Raw genomic sequence first — 14,499 nt, 5'->3', positions numbered from 1 at the left:
TCCAAAACATAGATCTAGCCTCTTACAACCCATCCATCACGTAAAGTGGCAAACTTTACGTGAATCCAAAGAGATCTAAGCCGTTTGCACATTGGGCTAGGATTTGGGACAAGATGACTCCATCAACCACTCACAAACAGGGACTTTCATGCACTCTAGACCTTCTCCCTTCCAGATCTGAGGTAGCAACCTCAGATCTAACCTCTAAACTCCAATACATCCAAAGATATGATCTCCAACATCCCCAAAATGATGCATCTAAGAAATAGCAGCTCAAAAAACGAGATATTACCTCAAAGGAATGCCCTAATTGAAATGAGACTCGAATTCAAACAAAGCCCCTTGCTCCAAGCCTTCAATCTCCCAAAATTCCTTCACAAATACATTCTCCAAGCTCCACTCCATCCAACAATGGTGCTTCTTCGTGATTTAGGGGTTTCTGGGGCTCAAGGGGTGATAAAGAGGCTGGGAGGGAAACATAATGATCTTTATATAAGGCTCAACCCCGAGAATTAGGGTTTTCTCCACTCAGCGCCTACTCGCCGAGTCCATTACCCTGACTCGCCGAGTCGGCCACTTAACACGCGACCAAGTCGCGACTCTACTCGCCGAGTCCGCACATGGACTCGCCGAGTCACTCTTTCCCAATTTACTCTTTTATCCCTTCAACTCTACTCTTGATATTTCGGGATGTTACAATTCTCCCCCACTTAAATTAGGCTTCGCCCTCGAAGCCTACAGCAACTCAACTCCAGAAATACTCCCACAACGTGCCACCTGGCCTTAATCGGACCGGATCTCACAAGACATACCCATCGAAACTCGAACACACTTTCCCGTTCCTTACGGTGTCCTGACCACTGTCTCGAACCGGGCACCGGATGTACCCTCTGATAACCACACTCAACGATCCGAGAATTACCCATGAAGCATCACTGACCCAAATCTCAACAATCACTTGACCCATAAGGGTTAGAAGCCATGAACCATCGGATCCCCGATCCGAATCCTATCCTATCCAATCCGTGACGACAGAAAGGCCCACTCTTCAATCCCAGAGCAACTCTCATGAGTCCTCTTCTTGAAATCAAGCACCCAAGCCGCACCAACCTTTGCATTCTTGGGTTAGGAGAACCCGTCGCACTGATGACATCTCTAACATCCCCAGGAGACACCACCACTACGCACACGACCCTTGATCAGAATCAAGCTGGGAGTCCCAGACTCCATCCCTACATCCATCCTGAGACTCTTGGCTCTACACCCGCGGAATCCCTTCCGCATCCTCAGTAGACACCCCATCATAATGTCATTCCATACCACTGCCACAGACACTATTGCCGATCGGTTCCTGAAATCATACTTGCAGTAATAGTTACTAGACTTATCCAAGTGGGAGACTGTTGGATAAGGTGTCTGAGTCCATAACTATTTCTGGTATGTACTTGACCCGACCCGGCATGGTCCATTTGGGTTGCATGGCACCATGCAATTGGATAAACTAAATGAGAGAAATAACGCTTGGAGATTATTAATATATTATAAGTTCTAATATATTAATAATATTATTTGATTAGTTTGATCAAGAATTAATTTAGAATTAATTAAGTGATCAAAAGATAACTAATTAAATATATGGGTTGATTAAGTAAATCATCCATATCTTGTATAGTGGGCTAAAAGGCTCCATGGATCATCAAGTTGGGTTCCACCCATAGGATGCTCCATGGATGCTCCATGGGAGTTACAAACCCATGGGTCATGGAAATGAAGAGTCATGACACATTAGGGTTTAACCCTAGATGTGTCAACACTATATAAGGAATATGATCTCCTCCCAAATCGAAAAACACTAAGGAATAAGGGGGCTTGGCCGATTTTGAAGAGTGTGTATTCTCTCATAAGTTCTTCCAAGAGCATTTGGTGTTGTGTGAAGCATTTGAGGCATCACCACTTGAGGTGCTAGGCTCACAAGGTTTCAAGGAACACAAGCAACAACAAGGTAAGTTATTCTATCTATACTTTATGTTAAAATTGTTCCCCATGTATGCTAGATAGGATATAACCTTGGAATTCAACTTTGCATGACAAATTAGACAAACATAGATCCAAGGTTATTAGGGTTGCATGTACACTTAGGAAGTGTTAGAATGCTCAAAACCCATCAGTGGTATCAGAGCCTAGGCTTGTTTGTTCTTATTTGTGCTTAAAAGTTGAAAACAGAATCGGAAATTTGCTGTCTGCGATCGGACTCGTCGAGTCTATAGGGGGGACTCGTCGAGTCCATGTGTATCTTCAACCAACTCGGCGAGTCATGTTCATGCACTCGGCGAGTAGGGTCGAATGAGTGCAGAATTTCGATTCAGTTGCTGGAAAATGAATTAGAAACATTACCCTAAACTGTTTTAGTTAATATAAACTTGTTTTTGGTGGTGTAATGTTTTGCTAATTCATTTACAACAACTAGTTATCAAAATTACAAAGTTTTATGTAATTTTTGATTATGTTCATATTCATGTTCTTGTTCTTATGATGTTTTAGATGATCATAGGAATTATTTGTAACCTATTTGGTAGTTTAATTCTTGATCATAATGTGTTTTAATGGAGTCCATAACTTATCCTTAAGTTATGGAAAACCAAGAGTCACTTGAGTTAAAAACCATTAAGAAAACACAAGAGTTATAAAAATAAAGAGTCTTCATTTTACGACTCTATTAAACTCATAAGTTACAAGAAATGAAAAGTTTTGAAAGTTACAAAACTTGCCCTCAAGTTTTGGAACAAGTAAAGTTAAGTTAAAACTTTAGTTCCAACCCCTAGAATTTTAAAAGTTAAAATTCAACCCTTATACTTATATTATGATAATTTAATAATTATATATATATGTATAAGAACAAGTCGTCTTACCGCTAGTACGCCTCATTCACGAAGCCGGTCTATAAGGTGGGTATAAGGTTGTTGCCTATAAAATGGTGACTTAATGGGTGTATATTCTCACCCACCGCTTGCTTGACTGGTGGAGGGTCGTTAGCCGAACGGGTAAGACAAGGACTTATAAATTCTCATTCAAAGTATGATGAATATAATAAAGTAACTAAATGTTTATTAAATTCCCAATCTTAGTTACTTTAGGAAAAATGTGAATAAGGTGCTAATCCATGAAATTACACTTTACACTTTGTCAAAGTCGTTGGTGGAGCGTGTGTGGTTAACCGGCACACTAACTTGGACTTAACAAGGTAGGTAAAGGGTGACTTAAGGTTTATTATAGTATCGGTGGAGCGTGTGTGGTTTACCGGCACATCGATTGAGTGATAAACTTTAAAGGTACCAAGTGATTTGCATGGTTACTTCACACCTCGTTTTGTGATCCTCGGCATCCCAGTCACAAAACCTGGAGGGCACTCCCGAGATCGAAACATGCCTTTGAAAAGTTCATTGGATCTCAAAGAATCTAGGAATTTCTAAAACCAATAAAAACTAAATATTTAATATTTCGGTTTTCGTGGTGGAAATTGGTGAATCGTCATTCACCTACCTTTCAAATATGGTATAGCTTAGATTACGGCATACCTCTTCTAAGTTATATTATATTGTGATTGGATCCTAGCCTTAATATTACATTTGGGTGTTTTATTAAGGACTCTCTTAAATCTAAACTAAACTTGTTCTTCTTTTCAGATGTCTTCAAACAATGCTTCTGGCTCGAATCCTAATGGCTCCTTTACTCTTATGAGTCTATGTGGGAAAGTCACCTTTGATGGATCCAACTTCAATAAGTGGATCAGAAACATCAGGATGATTACCCGCTACGAGGACAAAGAATATGTCCTTGACAAGGAGCTTAAGGAAATTGACGAGTCCACTGCAACTCCCCAGGAGATCGCTGACTTTCATACTCATGAAAGAGATGCAACCAAGGTGGCTTGCATCATGTTAGCCACCATGACAGCTGAACTCCAAAAGTCTTATGAAGACTTCTACCCTTATGAAATGCACCAAGATTTGATGGAAAGATACCATCAAAGTGCACGACAAGAGAGGTACGAAGTCATCTGCTCCATGATAACAACCATGATGAAGGACGGAGAGTCCGTCACGAGCCACATGCAGAAAATGCAAAGGTATGTGGATCGGTTGCTGAAGCTCAATGTGAACTTCCCTGAGGAGCTTGCAATAGATATCATTTTGCACTCCTTACCATCGTGCTATGATCAATTCCGCATGACATATCACATGAACAAGGAAGAGGTCACCCTCAGCAAACTTCAGGGACTTCTCAAGACCGCAGAAACAGGTCTTAAGGGGAAGTCGGTTGCTATCACTCCTACTCCAGAAACAACTCCGGTCTTGGCAATCGGGCAGAGTCGAGGGAGGAAGAGAAAGAGATCTTCAAAGGGTACCAAGGCTCGGACCCTTGATGGCTCTTCTTCAAGTGGAACCAAGAAAGGTTTCATTACTCCTTCTTCTGACCCAAAAGAGGCTGAATGCTTCTATTGCCACGAAAAAGCTCATTGGAAGCGGAACTGCCCAAAGTACCAGCAAGATGTGAAGGATGGGAAAGTCAAACCCAACCATGCAGGTATTTACACTATCATTTCTAATAACTCACCCCATTCGAAATCTTGGGTCCTTGATACAGGTTGCGGTATTCATATTTGTTGTGACTTGCAGGGACTAGGAAGAAGTGAGAATGTGGAGCAAGGAAGAATAAACTTAATCATGGGGAATAGGAAAGTTACACCTGTCACCAAGATTGGAGTTTATCGCTAAGTAGTGGGTTAAATTTAGATTTGAATAAATGTTGTTATTCGCCATAAATGGCAAGAAATATTATTTCCTTTCATGCATTGTACAAACAAGGTTTCACCTTTTCGTTTGATAATGAAGTTGGTTCGATTAATGCTTTCTTTAATAATGTACTTTATTTTAAAGCATTACCTTGTGATGGTGTGTATGAAGCTGTATCTATTGTAGATAACTTAGGAAATAATGTTTTGTGTATTGATTCTACTAATAATAATAACTTGGATAAAGCATCGTTATGGCATTGTCGTCTTGGACATATAAGCAAGAAACGCATAGGCCAACTCCAAAAGGCTGGAGTCTTGGAGTCGTTTGACCTAAAGTCAAATGATAGTTGCGAATCATGCTTACTTGGAAAAATGACAAAGTCACCCTTCACAGGCTCATGTGAAAGGGGTGAAGGTTTGTTGGACCTTATACACACGGATGTGTGTGGACCATTCAAACATGCCACAAGAGATGCTAATCGTTATTATTTGACTTTTACCGATGATTACAGTAGATATGGATATGTCTACTTAATCAAGCATAAGTCAGAGACTTTCGAGAAGTTTAAGGAATTTAAACAGGAAGTCGAGAATCAATTGGGCAGTAACATTAAGATGCTTCGATCCGATCGGGGTGGTGAGTATCTTAGTTCAGAGTTCCTCGACTATCTAAAGGAATGTGGGATTGTCTCACAATTGACACCTCCCAGGACACCGCAGTTGAATGGTGTGGCTGAGAGGCGTAATCGAACCTTGTTGGACATGGTTCGTTCCATGATGAGTCGAGCTTCGCTACCAATCTCATTCTGGGGGTATGCCTTAGAGACTGCCGCCCATATCCTTAATTTAGTCCCTACAAAGAAAGTTGCCAAAACTCCTCACGAGATGTGGACTGGTAAAGTACCTAAACTAGACCACATCAAGATTTGGGGCTGCGAGGCTTTCGTGAGACGCGAGACTCATGATAAGCTCGAACCCCGAAGCGAGAGGTGTATTTTCATCGGCTGCCCACAGCATTCCTTTGGTTACCTCTTCTACAGACCTAGTGACAATGTGGTCTTTGTAGCAAGAAGAGGATTCTTTCGAGAGAGAGAGTTTATAAGCCAAGGAGACAGTGGGAGGCAAGTTGATCTTGAAGAAATTCAAGAGTCAAGTGGTGAAGGAACTTCAAACTCTAGCCCTCAACTTGAGGAGGTAACTCCTGTTGAGCCAATTGACGAATCTGTACCTCTGAGGCGTTCCACGAGAGTTAGGAGTGCACCTGAGCATTACTATGGATTCCATATTACTGCAGAAGGTGAGACACTTATTAGTGATGAGACACTAGTAAGTCAAGATGACCCTAACAGCTACGAGGAAGCCATGGCGGGCCCCGAGTCTGCTAAATGGAAAGAGGCTATGGATAGCGAGATACAATCCATGTATGACAATCAAGTTTGGAACTTGGTTGAGAATGTACCGGGTCGAAAGACTGTAGGGTGCAAATGGGTCTTCAAGAAGAAGACCGACATGGATGGTAAAGTACACACTTATAAGGCTAGACTGGTTGCAAAGGGTTTCTCTCAAATTCCTGGAGTGGATTATGATGAGACCTTTTCTCCGGTAGCCAAGATTAAGTCTATTCGGGTTCTGTTAGCCATAGCCGCATTTCATGACTATGAAATTTGGCAAATGGATGTCAAAACCGCTTTCCTTAATGGGAAGTTGGCTGAAGATGTTTACATGAGTCAGCCAGAGGGTTTTGTCAGTAACGAGTACCCTAATAGAGTGTGTAAGCTTGAGAAATCCATTTATGGATTAAAGCAAGCACCTCGCAGATGGAATCTTTGCTTTGATGAAAAGGTCAAGGAATTTGGCTTTTCTAGGAGTGAAGATGAATCTTGTGTATATGTCAAGGCTAGTGGGAGTATAGTTAGCTTTTTGGTATTGTATGTGGATGACATACTACTCATAGGAAACGACATTCCAACCTTGCAGGAAGTAAAGTCCTGGCTTGGAAAGTGTTTCGCTATGAAGGACCTTGGTGAAGCTGCCTATATTTTGGGGATAAGAATCTTGAGAGATCGGAATAAAAGACTAATTGGACTTAGTCAAAGTACCTACTTGGAGAAGATTCTGAAGAGATTCAGAATGCAAGACTCCAAGAAAGGAGAGGTGCCCATCCAGAGTAGCGCCAAGCTGAGTAAGACACAAAGCCCTAGCACTGAGGCTGAGATAGCAGAAATGAGTCGATTACCTTATGCTTCGGCTGTAGGTTCGATCATGTATGCTATGACGTGTACTCGACCTGATGTAGCCTTTGCCTTGAGCATGGTTAGCAGGTTTCAGGGGAATCCTGGCAAGGCACACTGGACTGCGGTAAAGAGTATTCTCAAGTACCTGCGAAGGACTAAGGACTGGGTCCTTACCCTCGGTGGGAGTGATGACTTGAGAGTTGTAGGGTATAGTGATGCTAGCTTCCAAACTGATAGGGATAACTTCCGCTCTCAGTCGGGCTGGGTCTTTACCCTAAATGGAGGAGCAATTTCTTGGAAGAGTTCCAAGCAAGAGACAGTGGCTGATTCTACTTGTGAATCAGAGTATATTGCAGCTAGCGAAGCAGCAAAGGAGGCGTTATGGCTGAGGAACTTCATTGGAGACCTTGGAGTTGTACCAGCTATTAAAGAGCCGATGGAAATTTTCTGTGATAGTGAAAGTGCTGTTGCCTTAGCCAAGGAACCAAGGGATCACGGGAGATCTAGACACATTGACAGAAAATATCATTTCATCAGACATCGGATCGAAGAAGGACTCCTCGTGGCAAAGAGGGTATCATCAGATGAGAATCCGGCAGATCCCCTTACGAAGGGACTGACTCGGGTTAAGCATCTCCAGCATACTCGGAGCATAGGGCTGAAGGATGATATTAGATTTAGTAGTTAGATAATCTTGAAATTTGTAAAGTGTAATTGACATTTGATGATGAATAAAAGTGTTTATTTATGAGTAAAGTGTTGCTATCTCTTGTCGATCGTTTACTATATTTCTTTTGCATGTTTTGACTTCCAGAATAATTTTGTTTGGTATAACATATTATTCAAACCTCCACAGTCGGTCATATGTTGGAAGTAGGTATGAATCAAGACTGTCATGTTTGGTTGTAGAGGTCTGGGACAAGGCTACAACAATCATGAGTGCTCATAAGTTCTGAGCATTGGACTCAACCCACGCTCACTGGAATCACTTCATGGAATTCTATCTCGAGTGATCGTGAGACGGTAATATCATATAAGTCTTTAAACCTAGAGATATGATTTGTTACTTACGAGTTGGTTATGCATTGATTGTACGAAAAACGCATTGGTAACTCGATGTTATAAAATCGTGCTCTTATGTGTAATTCAATAAGTAGTAGAACAAACATATGAGTCGAAGTTTATCTGTTCCTTCTTGGATTAGAAGCTGATATCTGGGCCCCTCGATGATTTTGTTTTGACCTATGTACCGGGCCCGGTCAGAACTAGATTGATGTGTTCAATAAAGTTCTTTGTCAAACAAATCGGAAATCGGGAAACAAATGTTGGACAATAAGTAAGACATTGTTCCATGTATTTGTCCGACTGATATCTAGAACAGAGGATTATATGATCACTTATCTTAAATGGCGTACCATCATCTTCTCAAGTTTCGAGAAACCTTGTAAAGAGCTACGATTGCCGATCGGTTCCTGAAATCATACTTGCAGTAATAGTTACTAGACTTATCCAAGTGGGAGACTGTTGGATAAGGTGTCTAAGTCCATAACTATTTCTGGTATGTACTTGACCCGACCCGGCATGGTCCATTTGGGTTGCATGGCACCATGCAATTGGATAAACTAAATGAGAGAAATAACGCTTGGAGATTATTAATATATTATAAGTTCTAATATATTAATAATATTATTTGATTAGTTTGATCAAGAATTAATTTAGAATTAATTAAGTGATCAAAAGATAACTAATTAAATATATGGGTTGATTAAGTAAATCATCCATATCTTGTATAGTGGGCTAAAAGGCTCCATGGATCATCAAGTTGGGTTCCACCCATAGGATGCTCCATGGATGCTCCATGGGAGTTACAAACCCATGGGTCATGGAAATGAAGAGTCATGACACATTAGGGTTTAACCCTAGATGTGTCAACACTATATAAGGAATATGATCTCCTCCCAAATCGAAAAACACTAAGGAATAAGGGGGCTTGGCCGATTTTGAAGAGTGTGTATTCTCTCATAAGTTCTTCCAAGAGCATTTGGTGTTGTGTGAAGCATTTGAGGCATCACCACTTGAGGTGCTAGGCTCACAAGGTTTCAAGGAACACAAGCAACAACAAGGTAAGTTATTCTATCTATACTTTATGTTAAAATTGTTCCCCATGTATGCTAGATAGGATATAACCTTGGAATTCAACTTTGCATGACAAATTAGACAAACATAGATCCAAGGTTATTAGGGTTGCATGTACACTTAGGAAGTGTTAGAATGCTCAAAACCCATCACCTCTGACTAGTGAGTACTACGGCTCCCCGCAGTATCACAACACTTTCTGACTAGTGAGTACTACGGCTCCCTGCAGTATCACAACAACCTCTGACTCCACTAGTTCGTGCTCCACAGACTATCATAGGCGGCTACCCATACTCGTCTCGAATATTCATCACAGACTCTGGAGGCAATCGTCATAACAGATGTCCACCCTTACGAAGATCCACTCTCCCAAGTAATCTCCCTGGATGCCCATACTCGAAGGCTCTCACTAGATCCATAGATACCTGATATACCACAAGTCGTCTCAACTCAAGATTCACGAATAACTTCAAAATAAAGATATCAATACCCGGATACCTCGGAACACCCCCACCGAACATCACAAGATCCCGCCACAACCACAGATCTCCTGCCCCAAGCACCATATAGATGCAATAATACATTCCCTCTGAACCCCATAACTAGATCTTCATTTTTCTCAAGTTGCAACTTCGGTGTATTCAATTTCTCAATTGCAATACGAAGAAACGCTAACACTACGAAATACGCTGATAATTCTCCAAAACCCTTTTTCCCGCCGCTCAAAATCCAAACAAGGATACGCATACTGACCCGGGAGTTGGCTGCCCAATCATTCTTTATCTACTTGCCCCAACACTGACCAATACCAGATTCCTGACTAAAAAACACCTGTCGTGGAGACATTCATCCTTCTCAAACAAGTACTTCCCGCATTAACTCACTCTGACCCCTTTCCTCGATCACCGACATCTCTGGTCTCATGATTTCTTACCGCATATCTCTATACTCCACTTATAACTGCTATTGACAAATCTCTGCTTTCTTACATACGGCACCCGGTTCTCCCCCACTTAGGGTTCGAACCATCACCAAATAGCACGCAACTAACCCATAACTATATTCTCCAGCAAAATCGCACCGGCCCCCGGAAGGTGCTACACAACGCCCGATAATCCCCCCCCTTAAGGAAATGAATCGACCTCATATACTATGAACCTCTGGTGAACTCCTCAAGAACTTCTCGTCACGTCTGCCTCTAGTCGTTCCAAATCTCATACCAATTTAGTACCAAACAGCTCAACTGCTCGATAACATTCCTGGCTCATAGACTGAACCATAAAATCATCGTACCCCTCACCTCAACTCATCAACCAACACTCCAACACCATGTTCATCCCAAGAACAGGTACTCACTCCCAGATTCAACACCCCATGGATAGAAAACTCTCTGCACCACTGAACTCGACTGAACTCCCCACTGATACCACTACAATACCTCCTACTATGCTCAAATAGGTGTAGTGTGGTCCTCACACATCTTAGTCCCAACTGACTATCTGCTCATGATAAATCACTGCCTCGCGGCACACCTGCTACCTGATACTCTGGTGGGAAATCATCATCAATGACGACCTGCAGGGTTTACCCCTAAACCCAAAACCAAAACATCATGCTTCTCATATTTCACACGAGCATAATCAGTACCTCCCAGATCATAGGAGGTGACATCTCCTTTATCGACTGATTGCCCAACACAGATCGAAATTCTCCCTTCTCACTGACTCCTTACTAAAATACTCTGAGGGACTCTCGATCTCCCTCTCATGGGACGCCTCAACGAACTTACTCATGACCGAATAACTGGAGAACCACAAACATACTTCACTACGACCCATGGTACTCATTTCATGGCATCTCTTCTCAATATGCCCCGGTGTATGGTACCCTAACCATAACATCACTCCCCAATCCGCTCCGATGTATGGTACCCGGACCATAACATCACTCCTCAATTCGTTCCGATGTATGGTACTCGGACCATAACATCACTCCTCCATCCGCTCCGATGTATGGAACCCGGACCATAACATCACTCCTCAATCTGCTCTGATGTATGGTACCCGAACCATAACATCACTTCCTCAATCTGCTCTGATGTATGGTACCCGAACCATAACATCACTCCTCGATCGGCTCTGATGTATGGTACTCGAACCATAACATAACTTCCTCAATCTGCTCTGATGTATGGTACCCGAACCATAACATCACTCCTCAATCTGCTCTGATGTATGGTACTCGAACCATAACATCACTTCCTCAATCTGCTCTGATGTATGGTACCCGAACCATAACATCACTCCTCAATCTGCTCTGATGTATGGTACCCGAACCATAACATCACTCCTCAATCGGCTCTGATGTATGGTACCCGAACCATAACATCACTCCTCAATCGGCTCTGATGTATGGTACCCGAACCATAACATCACTTCCTCAATCTGCTCTGATGTATGGTACCCGAACCATAAGATCACTCCTCAATCGGCTCTGATGTATGGTACTCGAACCATAACATCACTTCCTCAATCTACTCTGATGTATGGTACCCGAACCATAACATCACTCCTCAATCCGCTCCTTAGAACCTTCAGAATGCTCCCTGTATCAAGTATGGGTCTTCTGCTTTCAGTAGTACGGGCCCATACTACCTGCCACATCTACCCATACTTTCCACACGGACCATCCGAGAGCTTTTAAATAGCTGCTCGACCTGCTCTTTCACCAATCCCATCGCGCGTGCTCGCTCCCCAGCGAAATTCTCTATTCTACAAGCGCACTCACCTGGATCGGGTTACTCCCTAAGCTCTTTCGTTGTCCTCCCACTTCTTTGCTATCAGCTGGTGAAGAGCTCCTAATGATGCCAGCCATCTACCTCCTGAATATCGTCATATTCACTTGGTAGCTGACTCCCATCATCGAGAGTTCCACAAAGCACAAAGCAAGCAGCATTCGAGCATCGAAGAATACATAGGACTCCCTCTCTGTGATAACTCCACCTTCTCGGCTCATCCTCGAAAGTACCACCAAACTCTGTAACTCTACCCCTCATGGGTTCTAACTGGATACTCTCACTCATCACATACTCAAAAGCATAACACATATAACAACGAGTCCTAGACTAAGGCATCACAAATCAGGCCACTCTAGCCCTAACATATGAAATACCTAGACTGTCTCTAGCATGCAATATTATCTCATAAGGTGCATCATAAATATCTCATAACACAAAAAAAATAAGGGTATTTTGGGAAATCACCGTTCGGGCTCAGGCTGATTGTACACACTGCTCTTTCTTGCTTCCTCTTTGAACCCTTATTCATTTTTAGAAAATTATTTCCTTAAAACTTTTCTTACTTCCTCAGTTTGAGTCCAGATTTACCCGAAGGCGCATCCGAATCCCTCAAACCAAGGCTCTGATACCAACTTGTAACACCGTAAATTTCAAGACAAATTTTTCATTTAAAATAATCATTTTATTCTTAGAAACACTTGTTTAAAATCTCATTCATAGTCGATTTACAAAACATTACTCCATTTTCACTTGCATAGAAAACCAGGATCCTCCAAAATATGACTCTTTCTCTGGTGTGTACAATCAAGTCGGTGCCGTCCCGTGATACTGAAAGAAACCTGAAAAAAACATCACACAAAACACTGTAAGCACGAAGCTTAGTGAGTTCCCCAAAATACCACACATAACACATATTAGCCACTCGAGGCTATAACTCTATGGGTCCGTGCACCCAAACTCTGTGAACCCTCAGGCTCTAACTCTGGGAACCTTCCGGTTCCAACTCTATAAACATGCACAGCATAAATCACATAGAAATAATGCAGTACAACACATCACGTACATATAGCATACAAATACTCTGAACACATAACTCTGGTTACCTACTCAAGGTAAAGTATAGTGAGAAGACTCACCTGGCAAGCAGAAAGCAGATATCCCCACACTGGAATCTCAAACTCGCCACCGCCTAACACGTAAAGCAAATATTCTCATGAATATAACTCTCGAGACTAGAATAAATCCTCTCATAACACCCTCTCATGGGTAAAAGACTAGTTTACCTCTCTCTTGGCCCAAAGGCCACATCGCTGACCAAACCCTAAAAGTCAACGACCAACCCTTGGTCGAAATCAAAGTCCTCAGTCTAAGTCAACCCCTGACTGACCCTACTCGTCGAGTCAACTCTGTGACTCGTCGAGTTCCCATAATCAGAACTTCATTCAATCTGCGACCTAACTCGCCGAGTCACCCCAAGACTCGCCGAGTCCAACAACTCTGAGTCCACTCGCACTCGACTCACCGAGTCATCCCTCAACTCACCGATTCTCGACTCTACCAGAGAATATTTGGGACTCTTCGACAAGACTCGCCGAGTCCAAATGGACTCGTCGAGTCCAAGGCTATCTTCAACCTACTCGCCGAGTTGTTCTTCCAACTCGTCGAGTTCCAGGCCATCTGCAAGCAACTCGTCGAGTCTACCCATGTGACTCGCCGAGTACCACCGTTCTGAATCCATTCAGAAGCACTCCAGGCCATGCAATTGATCCAAAACATAGATCTAGCCTCTTACAACCCATCCATCACGTAAAGTGGCAAACTTTACGTGAATCCAAAGAGATCTAAGCCGTTTGCACATTGGGCTAGGATTTGGGACAAGATGACTCCATCAACCACTCACAAACAGGGACTTTCATGCACTCTAGACCTTCTCCCTTCCAGATCTGAGGTAGCAACCTCAGATCTAACCTCTAAACTCCAATACATCCAAAGATATGATCTCCAACATCCCCAAAATGATGCATCTAAGAAATAGCAGCTCAAAAAACGAGATATTACCTCAAAGGAATGCCCTAATTGAAATGAGACTCGAATTCAAACAAAGCCCCTTGCTCCAAGCCTTCAATCTCCCAAAATTCCTTCACAAATACATTCTCCAAGCTCCACTCCATCCAACAATGGTGCTTCTTCGTGATTTAGGGGTTTCTGGGGCTCAAGGGGTGATAAAGAGGCTGGGAGGGAAACATAATGATCTTTATATAAGGCTCAACCCCGAGAATTAGGGTTTTCTCCACTCAGCGCCTACTCGCCGAGTCCATTACCCTGACTCGCCGAGTCGGCCACTTAACACGCGACCAAGTCGCGACTCTACTCGCCGAGTCCGCACATGGACTCGCCGAGTCACTCTTTCCCAATTTACTCTTTTAGCCCTTCAACTCTACTCTTGATATTTCGGGATGTTACAGACGTGGAACGTGCTTTCGGAGTTCTGAAAGCAAAATGATACATAGTTGAACACTTGAACATGTGGTACGACC

This window comes from Lactuca saligna, chromosome 2 (assembly GCF_052625555.1).
Source record: "Lactuca saligna cultivar CGN05327 chromosome 2, ASM5262555v1, whole genome shotgun sequence".
In the NCBI taxonomy this organism is placed as follows: domain Eukaryota; kingdom Viridiplantae; phylum Streptophyta; class Magnoliopsida; order Asterales; family Asteraceae; genus Lactuca; species Lactuca saligna.
The sequence above is the reverse complement of the archived record's forward strand: the minus strand, read 5'-3'. Positions refer to the sequence as shown.